Source organism: Camellia sinensis, chromosome 10 (genome assembly GCF_055761805.1).
Source record: "Camellia sinensis isolate YWXY chromosome 10, ASM5576180v1, whole genome shotgun sequence".
NCBI lineage: Eukaryota > Viridiplantae > Streptophyta > Magnoliopsida > Ericales > Theaceae > Camellia > Camellia sinensis.
In genome coordinates this window covers 79,957,742-79,977,099 of record NC_138970.1, presented here as the reverse complement: position 1 = coordinate 79,977,099, position 19,358 = coordinate 79,957,742, and the positions used below count along the sequence as shown (strand labels likewise).

The window sequence follows — 19,358 nt, the reverse complement described above, 5'->3', positions numbered from 1 at the left end:
TAAATTAATTTATGGAAGAATCTAAAATAAAGGTTGTAAATGAGCATGGGTGTATTGAGCAAATTGTGGGGTGTGTGTATATGTTGACGCACGTGTGTGTGTGTACGTGTAAGGCTGAGGACAAGGGGTGAGTTGTGTATGTGTGTGCTGTTGAGTTCAAGAAGAGGTGTAACTCTCATGTGACAGTATTTTTTATTTTTTAAAAAAAAGTTAAACAAAGAGATGGGCAAGGCTTGAATCATGACTATAGATTTAAGTACGAGTACTCATACCACTTAAGCTAAGTACACATTATAATATTAATTTCATTATTATTTTTTTTTATTCCTACTTATTTAAATTACACGCAGATCCTATGTCCCACCCACTAGTTTGGCTCAAAACAAACATTTGGAGAAGTAAAGAAAAAGAGTGAGAGAAACAGAGGAAGAAGAGGGCTTCGTGAGACATCAAAATTCAAGCCAAAATTTGTGGAAAAATCATCCTAAGGTAAGAAATCTCATCCTCTTCCTACTATTGTTTAAATAATGTAGATATAAATTGATTTAAGATGAGTTTTGAGATGATTAAAGATGAATGTTGAAGTGGTTTTGGGGTAAAATGGGTTTCAAGAAAATGTCATGGAAATTGTGTTTAAGTCAATTAGTCCCCAAATTCTTTGTAGACAAATGTTTTTCTAGGTTATAATATTCTATATACGGATTAAACTCATAAATCTGAAATTGAAGATCAAATTAAGAATTAGTTGATTTTGGTTCTTATCTATGCATGTAAATCTAATTTGAGAGTTTTTATTTTATTCAATTTAAACATGTTTGGAAGCTCTATGATCATAATTTAAGGTTGGATTGTACATGCAGAAAATTGATACAAACCTAAATTAGGGCAAATTAAGGATTAAATTAGGAACTTAATTATGTCTTGATTTTGAAATATATATATATATATATATATATAATTAGTTAGTTGTAGTTTTAATTATGCACATGTAAATATCTTTTCTAGGAATTTTATAATCTCAATTTTGGATTTTGAAGAGAAAAAGGAAAAGCTTTGAAAATTAGGAATTTGTTTGATTTTGATCTTTAATCCATGCATGTAATTTAATTTAAAAGTTTTATTCAATTTAGACACATTTTGGAACATCTATGATCATAAATTAAGTTTTTGGTTAAAAATTAAGTTAAGTTGAAATTCTAAGAAATTGATTTTGTAATTCTTTAGATAAGTTTGATTTTTGTTATTAATAATGAAATTGGGTTCTATTTTTACATACATCATGAAATTTCAAGAGTTTAGAAAGTTTAATTCATATTTTAAAATTTGTGGGTTTGATAAAAAGAAAATGAATTAAACCTAAATTGGACAAATTTGGGAATAAATTACAATTTATACTTGAGAATCAAAAATTAGTTTGATTTTGATTTGAATTTCATATATGGAAATATTTCTTTTAAAGAGCTTTATAGCTCTATTTTATGTTTTATAACACAAAAGAAGAAAAATGTTGAAATTATTATATTCATGAAATTATTTTGATCAAAGAAATTTTTGTATTATTCATCTTTATTAATAAAATTACATGTTTAAATTGGTTCATGCAAGAGTCTAAGTTTTGAAAATATGTTCGGCAATTATTTTATTGGTTTCAAAAGCGTAGAAAATTTGCTGACCACTCGAGTGGTAAAGTCACCGCTTGAGCGAACATTGAGGCCATCCAGTATTTTTACAGAGCTTTGCAGACCGCTCGATCGACCAAAGGTGTGCTCGAGCGAAGACCCTGTTTTCAGTAGTTTTTGACTAACTCTTTTAAGTGCCTACTTGTATCCTCATGACATTTTAAGTATTCTTAGGCACCAATTGGACTCATATAGTCATGAAATAAGCTAGAAACAGATAAAGAGGGTTAAATTAAAATGAACTGAATATTGAATGGTGCTTTTATTGTGTCTTTGTTATGTGATTTGTATAGGTGGACGTCCGAGCCCTTATATGACTTGACCCACTGTGAGTAGTAATTTAATAAAGATATGTTCAAGTAATATTTACTTTCGAAATCGTACTGCTTACAAAGTTGATATATGAATGATTGAATGGTTTGATGAAGAGTTATTTTCTATTGATGAATGAAGTTCACTTTTGAAATTGTATTGTGGCATCCATTGAACATAGGCCCTTGCCTGGGGGTAACAATACCATGGCTAGGCCCTTGCCTGGGGGAAACAATACCATGGCTAGGCCTTTGCCTGGGGTTAACAATACCACGGCTAGGCCCTTGCCTGGGGGAGATTATACTATGGCTAGGCCCTTGCCTGAGGGTAACAATACCACGGCTAGGCCCTTGCTTGGGGGAAACAATACCATGGCTTTTAAATTGATTGACACACAGAGATCTCTAGTGTTAGACTTTTATGGTCCATTGTTATTGGAATATTATTTCTTCATAGATGCACCACACAAATTGATGTTGAGTGATATCTATGATGAAGTTTATTGATTATTGATTATTGAGAACTGAAATAAGATTTCGTTTGGCAATGTTATCGAACTTCATTCATTTAACCTCTTTATTCTGTTATTACTTGTTGGGCTTTAGCTCACTATTTATATGTATATGTAGGTGAGCAACTAGAGAATTAGCATTAGAGTTTGCCTCAGAGTCCACCCTTTGTCAAGCCACCCAAGCAATGCCTCCGTGTTGAGGCCTTAGTTTTATTTTGCTAAGCTTAGTATTTGTTTAAAGTTCCTCATGTAGTGTGTGAGATATGTATAATAAGATTTGTATGTGTTTATTTTTGAAGGTGTATTTAAATGTTTTAATTATTTCAATTCATCATGTTTGCACAGCCCAATGGACATTTATTATCTTTATTTTTCTTCTGCTTTAGGCCCCGATATAATTTAAATATTTTGAAATTTTGTCTTTGAGGCCGAATGTAATCTAGGATTACTAGCCGGTTACGACTCTAAACCTATAGGCGGGTTTAGGTCGTGATAGAATGGTATCAGAGCACGAGTTAATATCTCACACACGTGTCCATTGAGCATAAGAATGTTTAGAACGGATTTAAGTTGCATGCATCTAGTTAGAAAGTTATAAGTTGTGCATTTGGGAATATGTATGTGTTTGTGTAATAGATTTAAGTAGGAGATTTTGATACTTATAGGAGGACCGGAATGTGTTTGTTTAATAAGTGCGGTATTGAGGCTAAGAGTCAGGAACTATTGAGGAACTTTTTCACATTATAAGAAAGTATTAGTGAGTACAAGTACAATGATTTGTGAGAATATAGTATTATAAGAATTAAAGGTTATTTTGGAATTTCGATGATTAAAGAAGGCTGGGATGTGTGTGTTTAATAAGTTTAATATTGAAGTTAAGAGTTGTTGTGAAATTTTTAATGCTATGAGGGAAATGTAATTTTTGATTATAGTACATTGGTGAGTACAAGCATATTGATTCATGTGAACACGGTATTATAAGGAATTAAAATCTTTTATGGAAGTTATGAAAGCTATGTGGTTAAATGCAAAATTAGACTATGGGAATATTTGGCAAGTTATGTTGATGAATAAAAAGTGTGGAACCATGGTGATTGAGATAAAGGAAATTGTTTGATATGTAAAACGATATGACGTTTTAGTAAGGGACCTATTGTATAAACTGTAGAGTCTCATGCCTTTGTTGAATGACCTTGAAAGTCCGATTGGAATCACGTTCAGCCAGCGTAGTTTCGAATTGGAAATTCTCAGTCAACTTCATGGGAATGAATAGGTTGCCCTACCGATGACTTTGCATAATTGTTTGACTTATGGTTAAATTTGTGATGTATGATCTAAGCTAGCCAATATTGTCGTGAATGTTATCTATCTTGTCTTGTGACTCTAAAAAAAGATAATGAGAAGTAAGACGAAACGGAAGTCAAGTTCTTGTTGAAGAAATTGGGCAAAATAGAAGAAGTGTTAGAAGTGTAATGAAAGTTATGGAGCAATGCTATGGGAAACTGCAAGACCAGAAGGAAAAGTAAAATGCTAAGTCAAAAAAGGAATTTCAGAATATGTCTAAGGAGTCGGGCATTAAATTTGGAGAGACAAGTAATTTTAAGTAAGATATAAGTTCATTCCCCAAATGTTCGATTTGTTGCAAATGTTATATCGGGTGTGTTATCGAATTTCAAGAGCATACTTCAAATGTGGAGAGATAGAACAGCTAACGAAGAATTATTCACAAATAATAAAATTTTAAGGAGGTTTCAAGTTAGCTAGTTATTTTGAAGATTAGTACCTAACCCAATTGTTAAGTGAAGGAGTACTTTAAACATGTACATAGAATTTTGGGTTTCTTATGTCATACATGTTTTGCTTATCTAAAATTTTCCTATCTAATGTTTCATAGACTTCAAGATACATTTACTTGGAGTTTTGGAACTCGACCCGGGACTGCTAAGATTATTAGTATATGACCAAGACTTAAATTTATGGTAAAGAAGCTTGCTTCTAGTACTACTTAGAAGAGTTAATACGAAATTTAAAGCAAGAAAATATTTTTGTTGAAGTTAGAAGTGCATATTTCTTAAGAACCTCTTGAAACAAAGGAATTTGAATCGACTAAATTGCGAAGAATTGAGAAAGACAAAAGTTTAGTTCCAAAAGACAAAAGTTTAGTCCCAAATAATTGATGATAGCTTTGATGCCACTTGAAGGTTGAAATAAGATACATATACACACAAGAGAATTAGAATGAGTACGGGAATAACGAATTGTAAATTATTCATACCAATGTAATGCAAGACAACAAAGGAATCAAAGGATGTGTTTGAAAATCTTGAGATAAAAGAGATCAATGAGAATATGCTAGAGAATATAAAAAGTCTTGAGTTAGAATTGGCACCTTTCTGAAAATTTGAATTGATTATGGGTAAATTTAGAGCTCATCTATTTAGACATTTGAAACTTAATATGAAATTGTTGAAATAATTAGACTGAGAACACTTAAATGTACTAAGACTGCTATTTCGAATGCCTAAGTCATTGTGAGCAAGATATTTGTATGATTAGTTCAGGACCCATTCGTTTACGTGACTCATTTGATTATAAAAGGAGTTGATCATTGGGGTTAGTATTATGTGTTAAGTGTTTCTTTGATATTTGGAGAATCTATGCTGTTGGAAATATAAGGATTATTAGAAGATATGTGAATACCTAAATAAAAGTATACGAGTTATGTGATTGTTGAGAGTAGTATGTCATGATTAATATGTTTCGTGGCTTATTATTATGAGGTTGACTTCAAGTCTATTATATGTTACAGAATGACTTTTGATGGCAATATGAATATGAATTGAGACGAATCACAATTTGAGTTATTACAAATTACAAATTAAATGACAATGAATTGAACTCCTGTGATGGAAATTTAGTGGTAAGGAAGTTACTTGGGAACAAAAAAATGGAATGTTAAGTTTGGAGAACCAAACTTTCTAAGGGGGAGAGATTGTGACGACCCGCCACATATAATATTTTACATTTAATTAATTAAGGTGACTTGGATTTTAATTAATTATTATTCTGATTTAATTGCAGAATTGATGGACAATATTGGTGTTGATTCGTATATAATTTTATAAAAGAGCTATTTTGGAATTAGAAATTAAAAACTTGAGTGGCTCAAGAAAGTAAAATTGATGAGTTGATTCAGTTTAATTTCAAGTATCGGACCATATAGGAGTTTAATTAAATATTCTATTCAGTTTAGTAAAATTGAGATTCAATTAATTAGGTCCGAATTGGAGTTAATTAAGTTAATTAAATTATGAGGATTGAGAATTGTGATTATTATGAATTAAATTTACTTATGGGGTGTCCAATTTGAATATGTAATTTATTGACCGAAATTTGGAGTCTGATCAGAAATTGAAGGCCTAAATGATTTGGGAAATCAAAATTGATAATGGCAATAAGTTTAATTTAATATTTGGAGCCTTTAGGAGTTTCATTAAAAATCTAATTCATAATGGTAAAGATTAAATATAATTAATTGGGCCTTAATGGAAGTCATATTAGACTAGTTAAAATATGTGGCATTTATGATTTGTTATAATTAATTTAATTATGTGTTAATCAAGATTTATTAAGATTAAGTGAGGCTTAATTAAATTAATCCTAAACATAAATTAATTTATGGAAAAATCTAGAATAAAGGATGTAAATGAGCGTGGGTGTATTCAGCAAATTGGTGGGTGTGGGTGTGTGTGTGTAAGGTTGAGGGCAAGGGGTGAGTTGTGTATGTGTGTGCTGGTGAGTTCAAGAAGAGGTGTAACTTCATTTGGCTCAAAACAAACATTTGGAGAAGTAGTGAGAGAAACAAAGAGGAAGAAGAGGGCTTCAGAAGACATCAAAATTCAAGCCAAAAATTGTGAAAAAATCATCCTAAGGTAAGAAATCTGTTAATGGAAATCGATGCATCAAATTTCAACAATTTTAGCCTCAAAATCTCAATAATACCGGCTTCTAAAGATTAGATAGCTTCAGGAGTGTGTAGTGAGCTCTATAAATGAGATGAGCTGAATGTGAGAAAGGGGGAGTTTTTGGAAGGAAAAAAAAAAAAAAAAGTGGAGCCCGGTCTTGTTTTTTGGTGTAACTTTCTCCTTTCAGTTGTAAGTTTTATTTTCATGTTAGATTTTAGTGTGTATGTTAAAATAATTATGAGTAGCTAAATTATTAGCTGGAGTTAAGAATGAAGCCTCTTGTATGGTAGTAATTGAATACATGATCCGATCATATTCCCTAAATTGAGGTTTTAGTGATTAATTGTTCTTGTCTCTTCTAAATTAATTCAGTAAATTTTGGATATGAATTTAATTCGGTTTCTTTTATGATTTGAAATTTTCGAGTTAATTTACTTGCCTTGATCATATCTCTGTTAAAAATCAAATATTGGATATCTATTGTGATTTGTTGCCAACAGATACATTAGATGATTTAATTTTGAATAATTTGGCGAGGAAGAACATACATAAGATTATTATTTTAAATGAACTAAACGATGATATCTTCCATAATAATTAAGATTGAATTCTAAATTATTGTGTTGGACATTAAGAGAATTGATCATTTTATGTTATTTGATTATTATTTATATTTGAGTGTGGATTCTGAAACCTTAGTCTTGTTTATTTTATTACTTTATCAATTTCAGCTTTATCTTTGTCATTGTGTTGCATTAGTAGAATTTAGAATAAAAAATTTTAGATTTGTTAACTAGGTTAAGGTAATTTAAATTCCAAAATAATTAATTTTCACAAGTCCCTGTGGGTTCGACCTTGCATTCATTTGCCTATATTATTATACGGTTCATGCGCTTGCAAGTACATTTAAAATTCACAATAAGTTTTTGACACCATTGCCGAGGATTTGATATAAGAGAATTGATTAAAATTGAGTTTAATATACCTTTCTACTAGTTCGTAGGACTTCAAAAATATTTTTAAATTTTTTTTTTTTATATAATTAGAATTAGTGGTCTGTGCTTATTTGCTTGTTTTATTATATTGTTATCTATTTATTTCTGTTCTTATTGTGAACGCTTTTTGAATCATTTTGTTGCATAATATATATATATATATATATTCTGCTGTAGTATATTTTAGTCATTTGCTTTAGATTCCCTTAACACCCTAAGTTAGAATAACATAGACAAAATTTTTCTGTTTTATTTTATTTAGGATCACTTTTTATTCTTGAGTATTATATAAATATAAATATTAAAAAAATTATTCTTATATATATAAAAAAATAAATAAATAAATTCTCCTCATAAGGTGATTAGTGCATGCTTGGTCGTAGATCGAAGAAATTAGAAATAGTACCTGTTAATCCTGAAATTGAAAGAACATTTAGAAAAAGGTTAAGAAAACAAAGAGAGTTGCATAATACCAAAATGGGGGATAACATTGAAGAAGCTGATGAATCAAAAGTCCTTAAGAGACTTATTTTCACCAATCACCACTAATCCTCCTTCGTGTATAGTGTTATCCACAACAAATGCAACACATTTCGAGTTAAAACCTCATGTAATCCAACTTCTTCCAATTTTTCATGGGTTAGAGAGAGAGGATCCTTACATGCATGTCAAGGATTTTCTTGAATTTTGTTCGACTTTCAAATTTCAAAATTTTTCTGAGTTGTCTGTTAAACTATGCCTTTTTCCCTTTTCTTTAAAGGATAAGGCAAAAGCATGGTTAAATTCTTTACCCTCAGGGTCAATCACTTCATGGGAGTTTCTTGTAAAAAAGTTTCTCTCTAAATTCTTTCCAATGGCAAAAACTAATGCTTTAAGAAGAAAAATTTTTGATTTTTCACAGAATGAACATGAAAAATTTTATGAAAGTTGGGAACGATTTAAAGACTTGACTTTAAAATGTCCCCACCATGGCCTTGAAACATGGAGACTTGTGCAATATTTCTATAATGGTTTAACGCAGTCTCATCGAAACATGATTAAATCCATGAATGGTGGAGGTTTCTTGAGTCTTAGAGAGGATGCAGCCTATGAATTCCTTGAAAAATTATCTGCGAGTTCCCAACAGTGGGATTTCAATTCTTATAGGGATAAGTCAGATTCGTCATCTAAGAGAGGGGGATTGTATGAAGTAAAAGATGATTCTGAACTTAAGATGAAATTAGATGATCTTACCCGAAAAGCAGAGGCATTAGTTTTGAAAAAATCAATGGAATCAGCCAATCAAGTACAAAGTGATGTATGTTCTTTGTGTACTAGTCCAATGCATACCACCGAAATGTGCTCATCAATGGTAGGATATTCAGCATGCTATGCTGAGCAAGCAAATGCATTAAATAATTATGGGAAGCCATTTCCTAGTCCATTCTCAGAAACATACAATCGTAATTGGCAAAATTATCCTAATTTTTCATGGCGGCATAATCAGCCCATCCAAAATGTTAGTGGACAACATGCACAACCTCACAATTAATATCCACCAGGGTTCCGTCCTCCAACCCAAACATTTCCTAATCAACCTTATGTTAATCAACCTTCTGTCTCTCAATCCAATTTTCAGTCTGCTACGCCTCAGCAGCAGAGTCGATCTTTAGAAGATACATTAAATGCATGCATGCAAATGACTGGCCAATCCATAGCAGAAACAAACTCAGCTATTTCTAAATTAGAAAGCCAAATAGGCCAGTTAGCCAACCAGATGTCTGAGAGAGAGAAAGGACGGTTTCCTAGTCAACCTATACCAAATCCTAAAGGGCAATTTGCCATAAATTCCCCTGACACTTCACAAGAGCAGGTTCAATCTATTGTTACCCTTAGGTCTGGAAAACAAGTAGACAACCAAGTACACATGCCGGTAGAGGAGAGACCAGCTGAGTTAGATAAAGGAAAGAATCCAAAGGAACTTGTTAAAACTCAAGAACTTTCTGTCTCACAACCTACTGAAATAGAACCTGAAGTTGGGAGTTATATTCCTAAAGCTCCTTTCCTTCAAAGGTTAGTTGCTCCTAAGAAAGGTGCACAACTAGGAGACGCTCTAGAAATATTTAAACAAGTTCAAACTAATACTCCATTCCTAGATGCTATTCAACAAGTACCTGCACAAGCTAAATTTTTGAAAGACCTTGTAACTGTGAAGAGAAAGACTAACGTCCCTAAAAAGGCATTCTTAATAGAACAAGTTAGCTCCATTATTCAACGAAAAGTACCTGTCAAGTATAAAGATCCTGGTTGTCCCACAATTTCTTGTACAATAGGTGACCATCATGTTGAGCAAGTGTTGTTAGATTTGGAGGCTAGTGTCAATTTACTTCCTTATTCGGTCTACTTACAATTAGGTCTAGGAGAGTTAAAACCCACCTCTGTGACACTTCAATTGGCTGATAGATCTGTTAAAATTCCTAGAGGAGTCATTGAAGACATTTTGATTCAAGTTGATAAATTTTATTTCCCAATTGACTTCATAGTACTAGATACTCAGCCTGTCCAATTCAAATAATCAAATTCCTATTATTCTAGGTCGGCCATTTTTAGCTACTTCTAATGCGCTAATAAACTGTCGGAATGGTGTTATGAAAATTTCATTTGGTAATATGACGGTTGAGCTCAATATTTTCAATATTAGTAAACAACCACAACTAAAGAAGAAGTTAGTACTGTGTGCCTGATTGATAATCTTGTTCAGGATAAGTTCATTGAATCCAGTTATGAAGATCCCTTAGAGGCCTGCCTAGCTCTTTTTGGATGTAATTTGGATATTGATGAGTCAATTGAGCAAGTTAATGCACTATTAGGTTCTGTTCCAATAATGAGCATCAATAAATGGCAACCTAAACTGGCCCCTCTTCCAATTTCTTCAACACCATCACTTCTGTCCCTAGTGGAGCCGCCTAAATTGGAATTAAAACCATTTCCCAATATCCTTACGTATTCCTTGGTCCTTCTGAGTCTCTTCCTGTAATTATTGCTTCTGATTTGGAAGATGCTAATGAACACAAATTACTTGAGGTCCTAAAAGAACATAAGGAAGCAATAGGGTGGTCCATTAATGATATTAAGTATAGCGATCCCGGGTTTACCCTTGTTGTATAGTGATCCGGACATGTGTCCGTGGATGTTGGTAGTTGTTTATTATCTTGTTTACATCCTTTCCTACTTTGTATTTGAGTTATAGGATGTGTTGGGCGGATTTGTTTCAGGTTGGTTGAGTTTAGAAACCAAAACTAGTTGCCCAGATTTTTGGCCTGTAAGCTCGAGCGGAGGTGTTGGCGCTCGAGCGTAGATTACATCCATCCAGTATCTTGTTGTGCAGTGTTGTGAGCTCGAGCGTAGGGATTGGGAGCTCGAGCGGAGGCCTGGTTCTGCAAAAGTGCTGGGCGAGTGCATTCTGCGCTCGAGCGGGAGGTTGGCCGCTCGAGCGGAAGTCTGTGAGTGGCCGCTCGAGCGGGGTGTTTTACGCTCGAGCGTAAGACTGGGTTTAAATCCCGAAATTGTGACTTTTCAAATCACTTTTTCACTTTCTCTTCTCTCTCTTACTTTTCTAAAATCACCATTGTTGAGCCTCTCACTCTAGACTCTACCTTCTCTCTAGGTTTTGATCTAGTAGGAGTGATTTACTCACCTTTGGCCTTTACAAAAAAGTTGTTGATCGTCGAGGGCTTCATTTTAATCTGAAAATCTCGGGTTTTGGAGCACGTTGGGTTTTGTCGTCTTCTCCTTTGGAACTCCGAATTTGAGGTAGGGATAACCTACTCCTCTCTATGGGTTTTGTTTTTAAATTTTGGTATTTTGAGATGTTGGGCTTGGTTTGGTAAATTTGTGAAAGTTTGGGGCTTTTGTGTAATTTTACAAAAGTTGGGGTTTTATTCATAATAAACCTAGATGCATGTTTGGCATAGAAAAATAGAATGATTGTTGAATCATTGATGAAAATGGGACCTAAGGGTTGAAATGGTAATTATGGAAAATGGCCTAATTACTTTGTTTAATTAATTGGGATAATTAATTGTTGAGAAATGAGGAAATGAGATGTTGATTGAATATCCATTTGTGCATTTATTTTCTGTTTTAGAAATAACTGCTTTGGGCTAACGGTGGAGGATAGTCGAGATTGTTGTAGACAATGCATGATGATTAGGTAAACGGAAACTAATCAATGGAATGTGTCATGGAACTTGACGGGTGATAGAATACATTAATTGTGTGTATTGTGTGATTGTATATAGAACCAATGTGTTTATATACGTTATGTGTAGAGGAGGAGATAGGGGATGTACTCCGCGGTTTAGGGGAAGATAGGGGATGTACCTCTAAACCGGATAGGTATTGGGAGGAGATAGGGGATGAACTCCGTAGACAGAGCTCATATGCTTGTCTAGAGAAGTGAAGATAGAGCTCATATGCTTATCTTTGTGAAGTGTGGATACAGCTTGTATGCTTATCTGTGGATATTGTTGATATACATATCTGTTGTGAAGTGTGGATATTGTGGTTATACATATCTGTTGTAGAGTGTGGATACAGCTTGTATGCTTATCTGTGGATATTGTTGATATACATATCTGAGAGAATGTGGATATAGCTTTTATGCTTATCTGAATGTGAGATATAGTTTTTATACATATCTGTGGAAATGATGATAGAGCTAGCATGCTTATCTGTTGAAAAAAGGGAAAATGAAAAGTAATTGGGACTTGTAAGTCGTTGACATAAGTATGTAATTTATGTGATTGTATCAATGTTGACCAACTATCAATTGCTAATGTTTTAGTCATTGTCCATGGTTGGTTTAGTGTATTTCTACTGGGCTGTGGCTCACCCTATATGGGAATATCATTTTCAGGTACAGGAAGCATGCCACCTCCAAGGACATAGCTGGGAGGCTAGTGGCGGGCATAGTTTTGTCGTTTTACTTTTGATGTATTACATGTAATTTCAAGCCAAGGGCTTAATGTGTAAACGAGTTAGAACTCTTTGTTGTAACCAAGTGTTAACTTGGAAAGCTGTAAGCCCGTAGGGCATTTTGTTATGAGGTTATCATGTAATACTTATGTCTTGGAATTCTAATGAATGAAAGGAATGCGGTTAGTTTAAATGTAAATGCATGTCTTATCTGATGGGTTTATTGTTATTATTTTGAGGGCGTTACATTAAGGGAAACAGTCCTTCTGTTGTTATGCATAGAATCCATTTAGAAGAGGATGCTAAACCCTCACGCGAGCCACAAAGACGCCTAAATCCTCACATGCAAGAAGTAGTTAGGGCCGAGATTCTTAAACTTTTAGGTGCAGGTATAATTTATCCAATTTCTGATAGTACCGGGGTAAGTCCTGTTCAAGTGGTACCCAAGAAATCTGGTGTTACAATAGTAAAAAATGAGAACAATGAATTGGTTCCAACTCGTGTGCAAATGAGGTGGCGTGTCTGTATTGACTACCGAAAGCTGAATTCAATGACACGAAAAGATCATTTTCCCCTTCTGTTTATAGACCAAATGTTGGAAAGGTTAGCAGGTCATGCAAACTATTGTTTTCTCAACGGATACTCTGGTTATAACCAAATTCTTATTGCTTCAGAAGACCAAGAGAAAACTACGTTCACTTGCCCTTATGGTACCTTCACCTATCGTCGCATGCCTTTTGGGTTGTGCAATGCCCCAGCCACTTTCCAGCGATGCATGATTAGTATTTTCTCCGATATGGTTGAGCGTTTTCTAGAAGTTTTCATGGATGATTTTTCAGTATTTGGGAATTCTTTCGATGAATGTTTGCACCATCTTATGTTAGTACTAGCCCGATGTAAAGAAAAGAATCTTGTACTTAACTGGGAAAAATGTCTCTTTATGGTAAAAAGAGGAATTGTTCTGGGACATGTAGTTTTAGATAAGGGTATTGTGGTTGACAAAGCCAAAATTGATTTAATTTCCAACCTTCCACCTCCCAAAACTGTAAAAGAAATTAGAAGTTTCTTAGGGCATGCAGGATTTTATAGACGATTCATCAAGGATTTTAGCAAGATTTCTCGTCCTTTGTGTAGCTTGCTGGTCAAAGATGCACCATTTGTATTTGATGACAAGTGCCTTCAGGCTTTTGAAAAATTGAAATCTACGCTAACTTCTGCACCTATAATTCGACCACCTAATTGGAGTCAACCTTTTGAAATTATGTGTGACGTGTCTGACTATGCAATTGGTGCTATTTTAGGGCAACAAATTGATAAAGTCCCTCATGTAATATATTATGCCAGTAAGACACTAAATGATGCGCAACTTAACCATTCCACTACAGAAAAAGAGTTGCTGGCTGTTGTATTCGCCCTAGAAAAATTTCACTCTTATATACTAGGCTCTAAGGTCATAGTCTACTCAGACCATGCGGCGTTAAAATACGTAATGTCCAAGAAAGATGCCAAATCTCGCCTTATTCGTTGGATATTACTCTTACAAGAATTTGCCATTGAAATTCAAAATAAAAAGGGATCCGAGAATGTTGTAGCTGATCACTTATCGCGACTAGTTGTTGATTTTTCAATAGACTCTAATCCCATTATTGAAAGCTTCCCTGATGAGCAATTAATGCATGTGACCCAATTATCTTCACCTTGGTTTGCGGACTTTGTGAATTACCTTGTTACTAGCCAAATGCCAACGCATTGGACTAAACAAGATAAGTCAAAATTTTTAGCTGCAACCAAGCATTTTTTCTGAGATGATCCATACTTATTCAAATATTGTCTTGACCAAATTATTTGGCGATGTATTCCTGAAAATGATCAACAAAGTGTAATATCTTTTTGTCATGATCACGCGTGTAGAGGCCATTTTAGTGCTAAAAAGACAGCTGCCAAGATTTTGCAATGTGGATTTTATTGGCCTTTTATTTTTTGTGATTCATTTACATATTGCTCAGCCTGTGAGCGATGCCAACAATTAGGAAGTCTCTCTCAAAGAAACATGATGCCACTCAACCCGATTTTAATAGTCTAAATATTTGATGTGTGGGGCATTGATTTTATGGGACCATTTCCTAACTCTTTTGGTAATTTGTACATCCTTGTTGCAGTTGATTACGTGTCTAAGTGGGTGGAAGCCATTGCATGTAAAACTAATGATCATCGAGTTTCCTACGGACTAATATTTTTGCACGTTTTGGTACGCCTCATGCCATTATTAGCGATGGTGGGAAACATTTTTGCAATAGGATTTTTGAACATTTAATGAAGAAATATTGCATTACTCATAAAGTTGGAACAGCCTATCATCCACAGACTAGTGGACAAGTAGAAATTTCAAATCAGGAGATCAAACAAATATTAGAAAAAAGGGAAAATCCTAATAGAAAAGATTGGTCTTTAAGATTGAACGACACATTGTGGGCTTATCGTACTGCATTTAAAACTCCCATAGGAATGTCTCCTTATCAACTGGTCTATGGCAAGGCTTGTCACCTCCTTGTTGAATTAGAGCATAGAGCTTACTGGGCTATAAACCAACTTAACCTTGATTTGGATAAAGCAAGTGCCAATCGCAAGCTCCAAATTAATGAGTTAGAGGAAATAAGGAATGATGCGTACGAGTGTGCCAAGTCATATAAGGACCAGATGAAAAAAGTGCATGATCAGAATATTCTAAGAAAATCCTTTATACCTGGTCAGAAAGTCCTTCTCTATAATTCACGTTTGCATTTATTCCCTGGGAAACTTCGGTCTCGGTGGACTGGTCCTTTCTTAGTCTGCGTGGTATACCCATATGGAGCTGTTGAAATTGAAAATTCTAGAAATTCTGAGGTGTTTAAGGTAAATGGGCAACGTTTGAAACCATTTCTAGAATTGAGGAGTGCAGCCGTTGAGGAAATTCTTTTAGAAGATCCTATTTATCAGGATTAAACCCACATTTCCTTTTTTTTTAAAAAAAAAAAAAAAAACCACATAGATTAATAATAATAATGATAATAATGTTCTTCTTAATTTTGAACTTCATGTTTTTGCATCCAATGAGTGACTTTAATAAATATTTTTCTCAATTTTACTGTTAGGTCTTTATTCCTTCATATATGCAGTACAATACAACGTATATTTCATATATGCAGTACGATACAACGTATATTTCTGCAGTACGCCAGGTGGCCTACGCCATTCTTGGAACTGGACCCTCCACTTGCCTATCTTGACAGTGATAACTGGTTTGAACACATATACCATGCCACTCTTTGGCCTTATGACATTGATGATTCTATTTTATTGGAGCATGATTGGATACCACTTGATCCTTAACTTGAAGATAACCCTCGACGTTTTCTTTTGAATAATCCAATTATTAGCATTGAGATTCATAATTTTTATGCTCATCTAGTTATCTTTTTCTTTCATATTCCTTACAATTATTATTGGCGAAATCCCCAATTGTTCTGTTTGCTCGTTATGAAGCATTTGGAACAATTTGGCACTATGAGATAGAATATGCATGAATGGTAGGCTGTTTGAATGCTAACAAACTTGCAGTGCTCTACATCATTTGAGGCATTCTTATTTCCAGGCAATCTCGTGTCCATCCCTTCTTCTTTGTGTTTATTGTCGACATTGAGGACACTGTCATAATCAAGTTGGGAGGGAGTATTATTTTTGTTATTTCCTGAAAAAACCATTTTTTTTGTTATTTCCTACAATTAGTTTTGTTATTCCCTAAAAAAATAAAATAAAATAAAAATTCTATACCCGTGTTTATCTTTTATTCTTTACAGTTAGTAATTGTGCTAGTTGTGATATTTATGTTGTTTTAACACGGAAAATGGGTTGTAGTTTATTTTACTATCCTCTTTGTTAAAGCATTTCATATATTTATATCTGGAAAATTATTTGCACTACACTTTAACCACATAAACTCAATTTTTAATTGATGAGTGGATATGACTTGAAAATCTTGAAGAATAAAAGTGGAGACTCTTAACCCTTGTGAGTTTTGTGCCATTATTTCTTTGGAGGGTTATTATACGTTTACTCTTAATTCTTTTTGTTGAAAGCGCATTATATTGTTTATTAGTCTCATTAATCATTGTTTTGGTTGAATGCTGAGAATACATTAATTTATTACCATATTTTACTTATTTGAGATCATGAAAATTGGAAAAATCATGCCAATTCTTGAGAGATGATTTTAGGCCATCTTTGAAATTATTTTTTTTTTTTTTAAGCCTTTTATTTAACCTTTCATTGTTAAACACAAGACCCAATGTATTTAGAGAGTTATTGGAATTATTTTGTTGTGAAACAAGACAAACAAGTCTGAACTAAAAATAAAATAAAATAAAAGCAAACAACAAAAGAAAAAAAAAAATTTGAAAAGTGATTCATTTCAATAGTGCCCTAGATTATTTATTCTTATTCCAATAAATACTCCATAAGTCAATTTTTTTTTTTTTTTTTTTTTTTTTTTACCTTCACCTTTTATCATATTACCTTAACTTTTACATTACAACATAACGAAAGTCCTATTTAATCTTGGCATGGTATGATTTGTATGTGGACATGATTTAAAAAGGGTAATAGTGTGGTAATTTTAAATTCTTGGTATTTGGCATTCCATTCATGAGACTATATTTATTCTTTCCTATTAGCATTTTTCTTCAAAAATTTAATATGCGAGATACTTTGATTTTGATTTACATTACTTCACTCGCACATATATATATATATATATATATATATATTGAGAGTAAACTTTGCACGTGATCAGAGTGATTTATTTGTGGAGTGCAATATCTGGTGAGATTTGGAGTTGAAACATATTTCTAAAAGAAATTTGAGTTATGTTCCACTTTGAGATTGAAATTGTATGTGTTGGCTAAACTTATTCACACACTCCAGATTTTGAATATTTTGAGATATCTTTACTGTTGTTAGTACTTTAAACTATGATTGATTTTTCTATTAAGATGATGGAATTCATGACTTTGCACTTGAATTGCCTGTATGAGAATGAAAGAAAAATTGTGAGGATAGTTTTTAAAATTTTGTGGGTATATTTACTGCAAACCCTCACGAGACTATAACTCGTCCACTAGGGGTTTAAAGGCTTGTTGTATATGTTAAATGTAACTGAGAAACCTGCAAAAGTGGATTTTATTATTATCTGTGTTTTTTGTAATTTTTGTTTTGCTCGAGAACTAACAAAGTGTAAGTTGAGAGGAGTTGATAAGTACCATAACTTTACATATTTGGCCTACTAATTTACACTTTATTAGTCTGATAACAAGTACTATTTTATAATTTTGTGTGATTTTGAGTGTTGTATACATATTATTATAAATGATATATTTTATAATATTATAATATAATATAAAGAAAATATAATAAAAAAATGAAAAGCCATATATATATATATATATATATGTATTAAATAATATATTAAATAAAGGAGTAAAGAATAAAAAATAAAAAATAAAAATAAGCAAGAAAGAAAAGAGAGTTTCCAACCACTCTATTGACATAGCTGCACAATTTTGCAGGTGCAATAAAATCATTTCCTCAGGCTCATGAACATAATCTCTGAACATTATCTCTGAATTGAAGACCGAACGCAGTTGCGGAAGACGAAGAGCCAAAGAATGGAGACAAAGATGGAGGCGTGCAATCTGTTAATGGAAATCGATGCATCAAATTTCAACAATTTCATCCTCAAAAGCTCAATAATATCGGCTTCTAAAGATTAGACAGCTTCGAGAGTGTGTAGTGAGCTCTATAAATGAGATGAACTGAATATAAAAAGGGGGAGTTTTTGGAAAAGAAAAAAAAAAAAAAAAGTGGAGCTCGGTCTTGTATTTTGGTGTAATTTTCTCCATTCAGTTGTAAGTTTTATGTTCATGTTTGATTTTAGTGTGTATGTTAAAATAATTATGAGTAGCTAAATTATTAGCTAAGGTTAAGGATGAAGCGTCTTGTATCCGATCATATTCCCTAAATTGAGGTTTTAGTGATTAATTGTTCTTGTCTCTTCTAAATTAATTCAGTAAATTTTGGATATGAATTGAATTCGATCTCTTTCATGATTTGAAATTTTCAAGTTAATTTACTTGCCTTGATCATATCTTTGTTAAAAATCAAATATTGGATATCTATTGTGATTTGTTGCCAACAGATACGTTAGATGATTTAATTTTGAATAATTTAGTGAGGAAGAACATACATAAGATTATTATTTTAAATGAACTAAATGATGATATCTTCCGTAATAATTAAGATTGAATTCTAAATTATTGTGTTGGACATTAAGGGATTTGATTATATTATGTTATTTGATTATTATTTATATTTGAGTGTGGATTCTGAAAACTTTTAATCGCCATCAAGTGCCATTGAGTAGAGATAAGCATAAGTAGGGTTTAAGTCTAATCTTATCATGTGAAGCCTGACCACTTAACTTGGTATAGGAACTAATAATTATTTTATTTTATTTTGTCTTAAAAGTAAAATTTTATCATTTTTAATTTGATTTGATTTGATTTATCATTTTTTTCCAATGATTCCATCTAAAATTATGAGTTTAACAACCTTCATTATTAGGGGACTATTTGCTATGATATAAAAAGTATATTTTTTTTATATTTTTTTTGAATCATATCACTTTTTTAGATATCTTTTTATAAAAAATTAAAAATTATATTTATTTAAATTATCTCAAATACCTTCTAGGTCAGTGACCATTTCTACCACTGGCCCGTGTTTGGCTGATTATTTGCTGATATGTGACAAAAAAAACTTTGATAAATTTGTTCTTGCTTATGCTTTCTTTTACGAAGAAATTACAATTCCGATCATGCTACGAAGCCCGAATGTTGCGGTTCGAAAC

General features: G+C 32.8%; 1 protein-coding gene, 1 non-coding gene and 1 pseudogene across 3 annotated transcripts in view; 2 read left to right on the top strand and 1 right to left on the bottom strand.

Annotated features, from left to right (window-relative positions):
- The first annotated feature begins 366 nt into the window (after positions 1–366).
- The window catches only part of LOC114306938 (TMV resistance protein N), a 53,191-nt gene continuing 34,199 nt past the window's right edge, over positions 367–19,358 (top strand). The window contains exons 1-2 of the mRNA XM_082891714.1: positions 367–489; positions 1,973–2,007. The gene's annotated coding sequence lies outside the window, so the exon portion shown is untranslated. The remainder of the gene's footprint in view (positions 490–1,972; positions 2,008–19,358) is intronic.
- LOC145800503 (uncharacterized) lies at positions 2,018–10,609 on the top strand (annotated as a pseudogene). Its single transcript, XR_014341477.1, has one exon. The product of XR_014341477.1 is annotated as an uncharacterized LOC145800503 (transcript).
- LOC145801807 (small nucleolar RNA R71) lies at positions 8,329–8,437 on the bottom strand. The gene has a single exon (XR_014343458.1). It is a non-coding gene; the product is annotated as a small nucleolar RNA R71 (small nucleolar RNA).